Source organism: Pteropus alecto, unplaced genomic scaffold (genome assembly GCF_000325575.1).
Source record: "Pteropus alecto unplaced genomic scaffold, ASM32557v1 scaffold19, whole genome shotgun sequence".
NCBI lineage: Eukaryota > Metazoa > Chordata > Mammalia > Chiroptera > Pteropodidae > Pteropus > Pteropus alecto.
Genome location: NW_006442490.1, coordinates 2,235,247 through 2,245,819, shown reverse-complemented (window position 1 = coordinate 2,245,819; position 10,573 = coordinate 2,235,247). Strand labels below are relative to the sequence as shown.

Here is a 10,573-nt window from a genome sequence, read left to right as displayed (position 1 = left end):
TTCTTGAGTTCTGAGTAATGTATCCTTTCTCTGAAAGTTAACTGCCTGAAGTTGAACATTCAGAGCCCCAGCTCTTTTACTGAGCCGCAGAGAGATGTTGCTTAATACAAACATTTATTATAGTTTTCTCTTTCATTCTTTTTTTTTAAATTTATTAATTTATTTTTTAATGGTGACATTGGTTTAAAAAATCTGGTAAGCTTCAGCTGTATATTTTAACAGTAAGGCTTATATATATTTACATTTTGTGTTCACCTCTCATAGTTAGATTTCTTTCTCTTTCATTCTTAAAATTGGAGGAATGCTATAAAAAGAATAGGTATTTTTCTATAAACCTCCAGAGAGAAATCAGTGCATAGATTCATAAATTGTTCTAAAATGACAACTGATTTTTACACATGTGCACATGCAAGTGCTTAAGTGTATGTGCCCAGACAACTTGGGAGTACCTTTATTTCTCAAATAAAAATAATATTCTTCTTCCCTAGCTTATATTATTCCCCCCCCCATCAATCTTTTAAAAAGTCACTCAATTTATTGTCTGTATACCTTCATCAGAGGGGGGAAAAAACTCAGATGAATTGTATTAAGCATTGACGTCTAGTCATATGTACAGCTATTTCGACATTCCGCTTTCCAACCATTCAACCAAAGACTTATTGATTAAACCAGGGAGTCAACATAGTGAAAAAACCTGTAATGATTTCAAAATTAAATCTTGCAATAATTCTATTTTAATTGATGGTTTCCTATCAACACGATGCATGTGTAGAAATAGGCCGTGGGGATCCGTGCCCAATTTACAAACACTAGCAATTTAGGAACATCTAAGAAAAAAAGAACTTTAAAACACACTACTGTTAATTACAGTAACAATAAATTCACCCTCACTGTTGTATTGATATATACTAAACCCTGGACAGCAGTCAGAATAACACATAGTAGATCTACCACAGTAATAATAAAACTATATAAATGAATCACCTAAATGTTAACCTTCGCTACTTGTCTTGATTTAATTTTGTTTTTTACCCTAAAAGCCTAGTGTGTGAATGCTAAAAATTAAAGTTACCTTTTTACTAGTCTTCTAAAATCTACCCTCAGATGCCTGTAGTAAAAGCAAGCTGCCCAAACGTGTTGATTTAGAGCGGGAAAAGACAGAGGCTGCAAGGAAGCCGTGGCACTGCTCAGCATATCTCATGACCCTGGGGGAAATTAGTTGTTAAAAGCATTTGCCGATGATATGCCATGCAAAAAGTTTCTTTAAATTTCTTTCTTTCTTTCTATCTATCTATCTATCTATCTATCTATCTATCTATCTATCTATCTATCATCTATCTAATCATCTATCTATTGTCTATATGAAAAAGAAAGTAGAAAAAAAAAAGGAAGAACAAGGAAAACAAAGATCAAAGCCCTAAAATTGGAACAAAGTTGCAGAGCTACTTTTCTATTTGCCATTTTGAAAAATAAAGTTTAAAGGGTGTTTTATTTCATCGGCGTCTGAGCTGAAGGCAGCCACTCTCACAAATCCCAACTCACCTCAGCCTTACCTTATGCTGCCAGCGCAAAACCAAAGGTTAAGGGGTCCTGCTCTCAGCGGCAGCGGCAGCGGTATATGCCATGTGTTAGCAGAAGCAAAAGCAGCGCTGCGCGAGGTGGCCTTGGTGCTGGGAGAGCCTTTAGCAGGGGTGCATACTGAATGCCGCCATTTTAAAGCGAGGCTCTGAAATCATTAGATATAAGCAAATTAAAGCCCGCCCCACCTACATAACTTCTTGGCTGGGACGTGCAACCCGGCTCCAAGTCGGCCACTGTGGGGTACAAAATGTCAAGCCAAGAGACACGCACATGAGGACTCCTGGATGGAGGCGACAATCCCTCCGCTCCTCACTGCCCTCTAACCCCCCGTGCGGTTGCAAGCTTCTTTTCAGGGCCAAAAGAAAGAATAATTTCTTTTTTCCACAACAGGGGGGCCCTTTTCCGGGACAGGTCGGCAGGCAGGGGCGTAAGGGGACCCCGGGCCGTCCTCCCCCCTTCTCGAATGCTCTTGGTTCAGTCTGCTTGGAGTACACCTCAGAGCTCCCCAGCGCCCTCCCAGCGGCGGGCGGGCTTGGGGCTCCGGCCTGCCAGCAGCTGCCATGGCAACCCCGGCCCAAACCCCGCCTGGTCCCGGCCAAAGGCGTGCCCTCTACCAGCTGTACTCTGGCAGAGCCCGCCACCCAGGCAGCCTGTGCTGGGCGCCGGGCAGATAGGGCCCACTGAAGGGACGGCGCTAGCGAGGGGACCTTGGGCGCCAAAACCGCAACTCCAGCGAAACTCTGCCCCGCAGCCAAGCAGCGCGCAGGCACCTAAGCACGAAGTGGCCCTCAGCTGCCCGGACCCGCCCCGCCCAGCCAGGTAGCGCGGCGGGTCCCGCACCGCCGCTGCCACCACCCTCACCTGGCTCAGCGCTGCGGAAAGGCGGGAATTCAGCCGCGTGCCGCCCCTATGCCCGCTCCCACACTGTGACTGTCCTCTGACTCCTCCTCGCTGCTCCCAAAGAGCGCCAAAAAGTCACGCTCCTGATCACACTCCGAGTATGGGTACTTTCTTCCTGTAAGGCGCTGTTTCGTTGCCAACTATATCCTTTGTGTGGTTCGTTCATTCGTGCACGGTTCTCAGAGAGCGAAGCGCGGGCTTTATTCTCAGGGGGTGTAGTACCTCTACCCCAAACCCGGAGGCCCAGCCTCGCTGCAAATGATATTTGCCATTTCATTATTAAGGGAAAGGTGTGTGCGCGGGGGGGTGGGGTGTCAAATCATAAGATCAGGTTTTACAAAAGGAAAAACATCCCGCGCGCGCGTGTGTGTGTGTGTGTGTGTGTGTGTGTGTGTGTAAGGGGGATGCAGCAAAGTTCTAGAGCTTCGGTAATTAAAGTGCCAATTAAATATGCCGGGTGGTTCAAAGCTGTAGGCTTATAGTCATTTCAGATACAGGTAAGGTGAAATAGATAATTTTTTAAATGAGCTTAGCCATTATATTAAATGACCTTAGACAGTATATTAGCCAATATATTGGCTCACTGAAGGCAGAAAAGAGAAAGAAGGATGAAGGGAGAGAGGGAGGGAGAGCGAGGAAAGGAAGGTGAGGGAGGAAGAAAGGAAGAAGAAAGAAAAGAAAGAGAGAAAGAAAGAAAAAGGAAAATACTTACCAGCTGCTTTCCTGGGTCCTCTCTCTTCTACAAAGTCCCAATCCTTTATTTCCCTTTAAGAACATTAGAGAGAGACATGTTGATCTGTGCAAATAGTTCTCCTTCTTCAGCGAGTTTGAAGGGTAGGAAGAGCCCTAAGGTAGGGTTCCAGATACTTTTGAATGAGAAATAAACAAAAGAAATGAAATTTTACATTTTGATTAAAAAGTACACATCTGGAAAGCTAAATTACAAGTTTCAACTTAATGCGAGTGCAATAGGAACAGCAGCTGTCTCAATAGAAAACCTACAATAATAAATGCGTGTTTTTATTTAATTTTACGAGGACAATTGTAGTTGATAATACACATATGCAGGATTCTCAGTGACAAGCTCATAGCAATGCATGGGCTGCTTTCCTGAAATGAACTGCTTCACCTCCATACAGATCTCTATATATTAGTGAGAAAGTGAGAAAACATCACAGGAGATACTTAAACAGCAGTTAGGTTGAGGAATGGAGTGAATTTTCAGGTTAATTTTATTTTTTAGTTCTGCCAGACTGATCCAGTTAGAATTCTCTAGATAATTTTAGGCAAGACATCAATCTCTGTTAAATGCGAGATAATAGGAGCAGGATCATAAAGGTTGGAAGAATATGGCACAAACTGCCATTTAAATAATTGAGAAAAAAAAACCATGGTGTTTGGCAAGCATTGTTAAAGTTATTGGGACAATGTGTAGGAACAGTGTCTGATATTTTTTTTAATAATGGGTAGAATTCTAGCATAAGTCACACAGAAGCCAGGAATTTCTGGTTATTTAAAAAAAAGGGGAGGGGGAGAATCTCATTCCAAACAATCTCTCTCCACCCGCTTCAAACTTACTAAATTACCTGCCCTACTCTAAAAGTCAAATTTGGCTGACAGATAGGAAGTGGCTCTGGCAGTCCAGGAACAACCATAGCTAAAAGTAGATGGTGCTGGCCATCACAGTAGGCTGGAAAGAAGGGCAAGGCTGAATTATATCACTTTATACCTAATGATCTAACAAATGAGGAACTGTTATTACAAAGTGTCAACAAAGGAGTCTTTATATTAAACATAACTTGAGTCAATACCAGTTCTCTTACCTCTGTCCACCATTGCAAACCACATCTTCTGTGAGACACTCTGGTTTCCTTAGTCCCATACGAACTAGGTTAATTTTATTGTTATTGCATTGTTGAAATAATCGATCATAAGTTCAGGTTATAAATGGGTCAATTGTTTAGTTTTCAGGATAGCATAGCTTCAACATTGTTTCTTGCTTAAAATTTCTGACCATTAGAAGTTGCAAATGAGACTATTATTCTCTTTTTCACAGGATGGTATGACCTGCACAAATGAAGCTAGACAAATTTCCATGCCACCAGGTCACTAGAGAGTATTTTCAAAGGAAGTGAGAAATTGTTTTCTCCTCCCCTCAGCATTTTAAAAGGGCTCATTTGCTCTCTGGGGTGAACTAGTCTTGAAATTATATTCCACTTTAGTAGAGTGTTTAGAGCTGGCCAACATTTTCTTAAACATGATTGGGGACATGACCTAGGAAAAATCGAGTTGCGTACTCACTCATCCACATGCGTTATTAAAATAATGCATGTATATCATAGTCTTTCTAAATACTTAACACTTGTTCTCCCATTTCATTTTGGGCTAGTCTCAGAATCACTTTCCCTGATGGATCTTCAAAGGTCGGTGTTTCACAACACTTGGATTTAAATTTTCAGTCCCATCCCTCTCCCCTAACCAGTCAAATAGAGGCATGTAAGCAAACATTTAAACACACTCGGGGAACATGCTCCCTGTCCTCTCATTATGTCTTAATATTTGAAATGGGCACTTATACATACAAACGTAAGGCAGAGTCTGTAGCAGCCTCTTAAGTGGCATATTCTTCTAATAAATACAATTAACTTTGAGTGATACAGGAAATAATTTTAAAAGTTATGTAATGGTTTTTACAAAAGGATTGTTGTAATACACAATTATACAAATGTTGCTGTGTTTTTGAAGATGCTGGATAGGTGAAACTTAAATTCAAATATCAGTGCACCATGGCTTTGAGGGATTGTTGAACTCTAAATATATTCTATCAGAATTATCCTTTTACTCCTCTGCTAAGGCACGTAAACTCATTTACTTTTCTTTTTAAAAGATAGTCAACAGATATTATTAGACATTTGACAGGGTCATGCTATGCACAAAAGGGGACGGATCTTCCTCCTCTTTTGAGCCTTTGGAATTATTCCCACCAGCCTAGTACTGTTAGCAAATGGTACTACTTGCCACTGCTATGTTCTAACGATGGCTCCACAGATGCAGATCCCACACCATCATTTGTGGCTTTTCCATACAGAAGCCTCTGGTTAAAGAGCTGCAGACTGATCAACCATTGATTTCTGAAAAGTCTTTTTCATTCAGAGTTGGGAATTGGGGGTTTGGAGTTCACACAAAGTTCTGATGAAATAAACAAAAGAAAAAGGTTAAAGAAAAAAGGCAGAATTTGCTTGTTAAAAAGGTTTAAATAATCAAATAAATATTGGCTTCTAACCCCTTTGAAAAATGATGCAGACTGTATTTCTTACAGAAAAAGAGATAAGGCAATCCAATAACTAGTTGTATGCCAAAATAATTGCAAGCATAAGATTGACCAACAATTCTCAGGTTGTAAAAAATTCTGAAATTCAGATTTTTCTTTCACTTGGATAAAGTTGTCAGAATTATCTGAACATGTACTAATAAACACAGAAGAACACAGGAAGTTATTAAAGAATCGCATTATCCAAAATACACCTAAACGTAATGCATTTATTCCCCCCTCCCCCAGTCTTTGAAAGTTATATTACGCAAATTATTCTTGAGTATTGAAAAGTGTGGTACATTTCTTAAACTTATCCTCAGGGTAAAATGTGGTAAGAATGCTACAGATAAAAATGATACAAAAACATAAGAATTATACAAAAGGTAAGGATGATATAAAAAGAAAAGCATGTCCTATTATCACTTAGGCATATGATAATTGTAATAGCAAGCATTTAATGTGGAAATGATGCAGGACACAGCAAATTTCCTGAAGTGACAGGGAGACCAAACCCTGTACCTAGAGAAGAGGGTCCTTTGGCAGAGAGTGAAGAAATAATTCAACACATTCACCAAAGTTAGAGTCAAAAGGAAAGTTTATTAGAAAAGGGATAACACTCGACATACAGAGTGTGGTCTCCTCTCAGAGACAGAGAGTGAGAGGGACCAAGAGAGGCTTGGAAAAATAGTAGAGGGAAGAGGGATAGCAGCAAGGGTCTGGCCCACCACTGCTAGAAGGGGCAAATGCAAGAGACTGGGCCCACTACTGCTACGAGCATGAACAGGGGATTTACCTGCAGCTCCAACGTGGGGGATTAAGGCGGGGTCCTGGGCCTCCCACTGCCAGAAAGAGTACAGTAGCATTGGTATGGGCCCGCCGCTGCCCTAAGTGTGAGCAGGGATTTAACTGTGTGTGTGAGAGAGAGAGAGAGAGAGAGAGAAATTCAGAGATAGCAACAGAACACTAGCTTTTTGGCGGGGGTTGGGGGGACTACCTTGAAGTCCTGCACTGTGGGGGATGCAGACCAGAGAACCCAATGCAATTGGGGCTGGCCGGCCCAGTGCTCAACTCTGAGCTATTTGGGCCCACTCTGAGATTGCTCTGGTGTCCTGGAGCCAATCAAGAAATAAGGCCAGTACAGATAAGAGAAGAGTTAAAGTTCAGCAGAGCTGCTACCGTGACCTTCCCCTCACACCCACTTCCTTCTCACCAGAGTTCCCACTGGAGAGCGGAGAGAAGAAGGAAAAGGCTATGGAGCAAGATCGGGGAAGTAAGCCTGGGCAAGCTTCAGCAGCCCACTGCTTCCCCGGTTGCAAGCTCCCAGCGAAAAATGAAAGCAAGGGGTAGAGGGAAAGGAACATAGGATTCCCAAAGGGTCTCTCCCATCCTGTTCTGGCCGAAAGGTGCTATACTGTCTTTTAATTTGGAGTTTGGATAGGATCCCTCAGCAGGTCTTTTCTGCACTTCCGATGATGAAACCAAGTCAGGGAAGTTAGAGGAAGAAAAACAAGAAAAGTAGACAGGATCTGTGGACTCCTGCTCGGTTAGAGAACAAGTCTCTCACCAGCCTCCAGAAATGGCGTCAACCTTTTGCCCAAGGCCAGTTGATCTGCACGGCTTAGGAAAATGAATCCCAGCCACTCTCAGATGAGAGGATCCATGGCAAACATGTGATGAGTTTATATCCTTTGGTCCCTTCGTGGTTGCCAAAAAAGATAATGCAGGACAGGGCAAATTTTCCAAAGTGATAGGGAGACCAAGCCCTGTACTGAGAGAAGAAGAGGGTCGTTTGGCGAAGAGTGAAGAAAGAATTCAACACACACGCCAAAGTAAAGAGTCAAAAGGAAAGTTTATTAGAAAAGGGGTAACACTCCATATACAGAGTGTGGTCTCCTCTCAGAGGCAGAGAGTGAGAGGATCAGTGAGAGAGACAGTGTAAGGCAGAGTAAAGGCAAAGTGGGAGGGACTCTGAGTGCTCAGGGAATTTAGTTTATATGTCATTCTTAAGTTCCCACTTCCTTTGATATGAACATACAGTGAGGAAGGGGAAGAGTACATAATGCGAAAAGGTAAGAATATGTAGAGTGAAAGGCCTGCTGGCAATTCCCAGCCTTTAATCCATAGGTTTCCCATGGTTTTAGCTAGAAGTAATGGCTCTTGGTTCCGTTTCCCCTTCACTAGTGTGGAGAAAGGGCTGTTAGCAATCTCAGCAGAAATTTTCCATTGTTCTGCAGGTGTCCTCCTGGCCTGGCTGCAGGGCTGATCAGCACACTTCAGCCTCTGAAAGTAGCTTGATTAACATTTTTAATTTTCTTGCTTCCTCCCTACATTAGAAATACTCCCTGCCAGGCACTGTACTAAGAAGCATTTTTCACAAGTTAGCTCATTTCATCCTTACAACAATCTCTATAACGTATATATTATTATGTTCCCATGTTAAAAAAAGAAAGTGAGGTTCATCCAAAATAACAAAGCTATTAAATTACAGAACCAAGATTCAAAGTTAATTGTCTCTGATGACAAGGCCCATGCTTTTAACTATTGCACGATACTGAATAGAGCTATTATGGGGTACAGTTGGGTTTGAACTCAGACACTCTTTTCCTTCTAGTATGCCATACTGCCCCTTATTGATGTGGGCATTTTAAACAAAATGCTATCAATAAAATACTAAAACTTATTAAAATAATTTTAGGCCTTGATCAAGTATTGTCTATTCCAGAAATATAAAAATAATTTCAGACAAAAATATTAACAATATTGTTGAAAATGTATGATCATCCCAGCAAATGCCAAAAAGGCATTTGAGTTAGGAAGTATTGCCTCTTCTTCAATTTTTTAGAAGAGTTTGAGGAGAATAGGTATTAAACCTTCTATGAATGTTTGGTAGAATTCACTGGTGAAACCTTCTGGTCCTGGACTTTTACTTTTTGGTAGGTTTTTGATGATTGTTTCAATTTCCATACTGCTGATCAGTCTATTTAGATTTCCCAGTTCGTCGTGATTCAGAACCTTGAGATAATCACATTAAGCAAAATAAGCCAGACAGAAAAAGTTGAAAACCACATGATATCACTTATATGTGGGATATAAACCTAAAAGCAACAAACATGACAAAGAAACAGAGACTCTGGACATGGACAATAGACCAGTGGTTACCAGAAGCAGGAAGGGAGTAGGGGAGAGGTAGATGGAGGAAAAGGGGTCAAATATGTGGTAACAGAAAGAAATTTAACTACGAACAGTGAACACACAATGCAATATATATATGCCTTACTGTCAAATTGCACACCTGAAACTTACTGGATTTCATTGACCAATGTCATCATAATAAAATAAATAAATATTTTTTTAAAAAAAATTGTTAAAAGGCATTTGATAAAATTCAACTCCTTTTTTTGGTTAACATCCTTTTTAAAACATTTTTAAATATAGGAATAGTGAACTATCTCTTTAACATGATCAAAAATGCATATTCAGGAAACAAAAAACTAACTTCCTACCTTTCAGAAAAACAAAGTTATTTCCCATAAAAGCTGGACCAAAACAGGGGGACTTTTATTCATTTACAGGTTTAGCGTTTCTGAGAAATTATTTGGTAATAAGGTACGAAAATAAACTAGAAGTAAATATTGGAAAGGAAGAAATTAAAGACAGAGAATTTTTAGACAACATTAATATTTACCTAGAAAAGCCACAGAATCAACTTCAAGTGATTAGACCAAACGACAGAGTTCAGTGAATTCACTAACTGAAAGATGAGTAGTCTTTGAAAGCCAATAAAATATCTACCAGTAAGCCAACAGAAAGTAGACAAAGTAACATATTGACAATAAAGCAAAAACTAATTAAAGTATTTGGAAATAATTAAAATATACACAAAAGTGTGAAATAAAGAAATAATATGAAACCTTAATGTCAGAAACAAAGAAAGAGCTGAATAAATGTAAAGTCATACTATATTTCTGAATGGGAAGATTGACAGTATGAAACTGATACTTCTTCACAGGTTGATTTATAGATGCAGACAATTAAAATGAATCTACCTCTTATTTCAAAAATGCTATCACAGTAATTTGTAATAACAATTGTACATAACTATATAGGGAAAAAAGTTTAAAAGAATATCAAATATTAAAATGTATTACAAATTAACACTAGGTGAAATGGCGGAATTCTTTTTTTTATTTACTTTTTTAGGTGAGGCAACCCTTGGTTGACCTCACAGATTGCAAAGACCTTGTCAGCTTACAATCCCTTATTTTTTATTTATTTTTAATTTTTTACGAATACAGCACCTGTTCTTCCTAGGCAGAATTCTGATGCAAATAAGAAGTATGGATCAGTAAATGGGATAGTGAGACCAAGAAAAGGCTCTGATAAAAGTAAGAACTGAGTGTTTGATGAACAAAGCAAAATAAAACAATGGAGAAAGTATTCATTGTTAAGTAAATTTACCTGGGGTAACTGGTCATGAATATGGAGAGTAAGTAACATAAGCCTTTATCTCTTGCCACATATAATGATTCTTTCTACATGTACTAAAAAACTAAGTATTTAAGGAAAACTTAAAAGAAAGTATTGGGAATAGGCTAGAGCAGTGGTCCCCAACCTTTTTGGCACCAGGGACCAGTGCTCCTATGAAAACCTAATGCCTGATGATCTGAGGTGGAGCTGAGGAGGTGATGCTAGCACTGGAGAGCAGCTACAAATACAGATGAAGCTTCACTCCCTCATCTGTTGCTCACCTTTTGCTGTGCAGACCAATTCCTAACAGTC

The 10,573-nt window shown here is 40.0% G+C and overlaps 1 protein-coding gene across 34 annotated transcripts in view; it reads right to left on the bottom strand.

Annotated features, from left to right (window-relative positions):
• Positions 1-2,749, bottom strand: part of MBNL3 (muscleblind like splicing regulator 3) — a 103,642-nt gene extending 100,893 nt beyond the window's left edge. For 13 of the 34 annotated variants that reach the window (XM_025039612.1, XM_025039622.1, XM_025039611.1 and 10 more), the window contains exons 1-2: positions 2,443-2,749; positions 1,554-1,726 (exon numbers count right to left, since the gene is read on the bottom strand). The gene's annotated coding sequence lies outside the window, so the exon portion shown is untranslated. Of the gene's footprint in view, positions 1-1,542; positions 1,727-1,766; positions 1,786-1,851; positions 2,384-2,442 lie in introns of those variants that run through there. The other 21 variants (XM_025039616.1, XM_025039617.1, XM_025039624.1 and 18 more) reach the window with 8 other exon arrangements.
• Between the last annotated feature and the right edge of the window lie 7,824 nt (positions 2,750-10,573).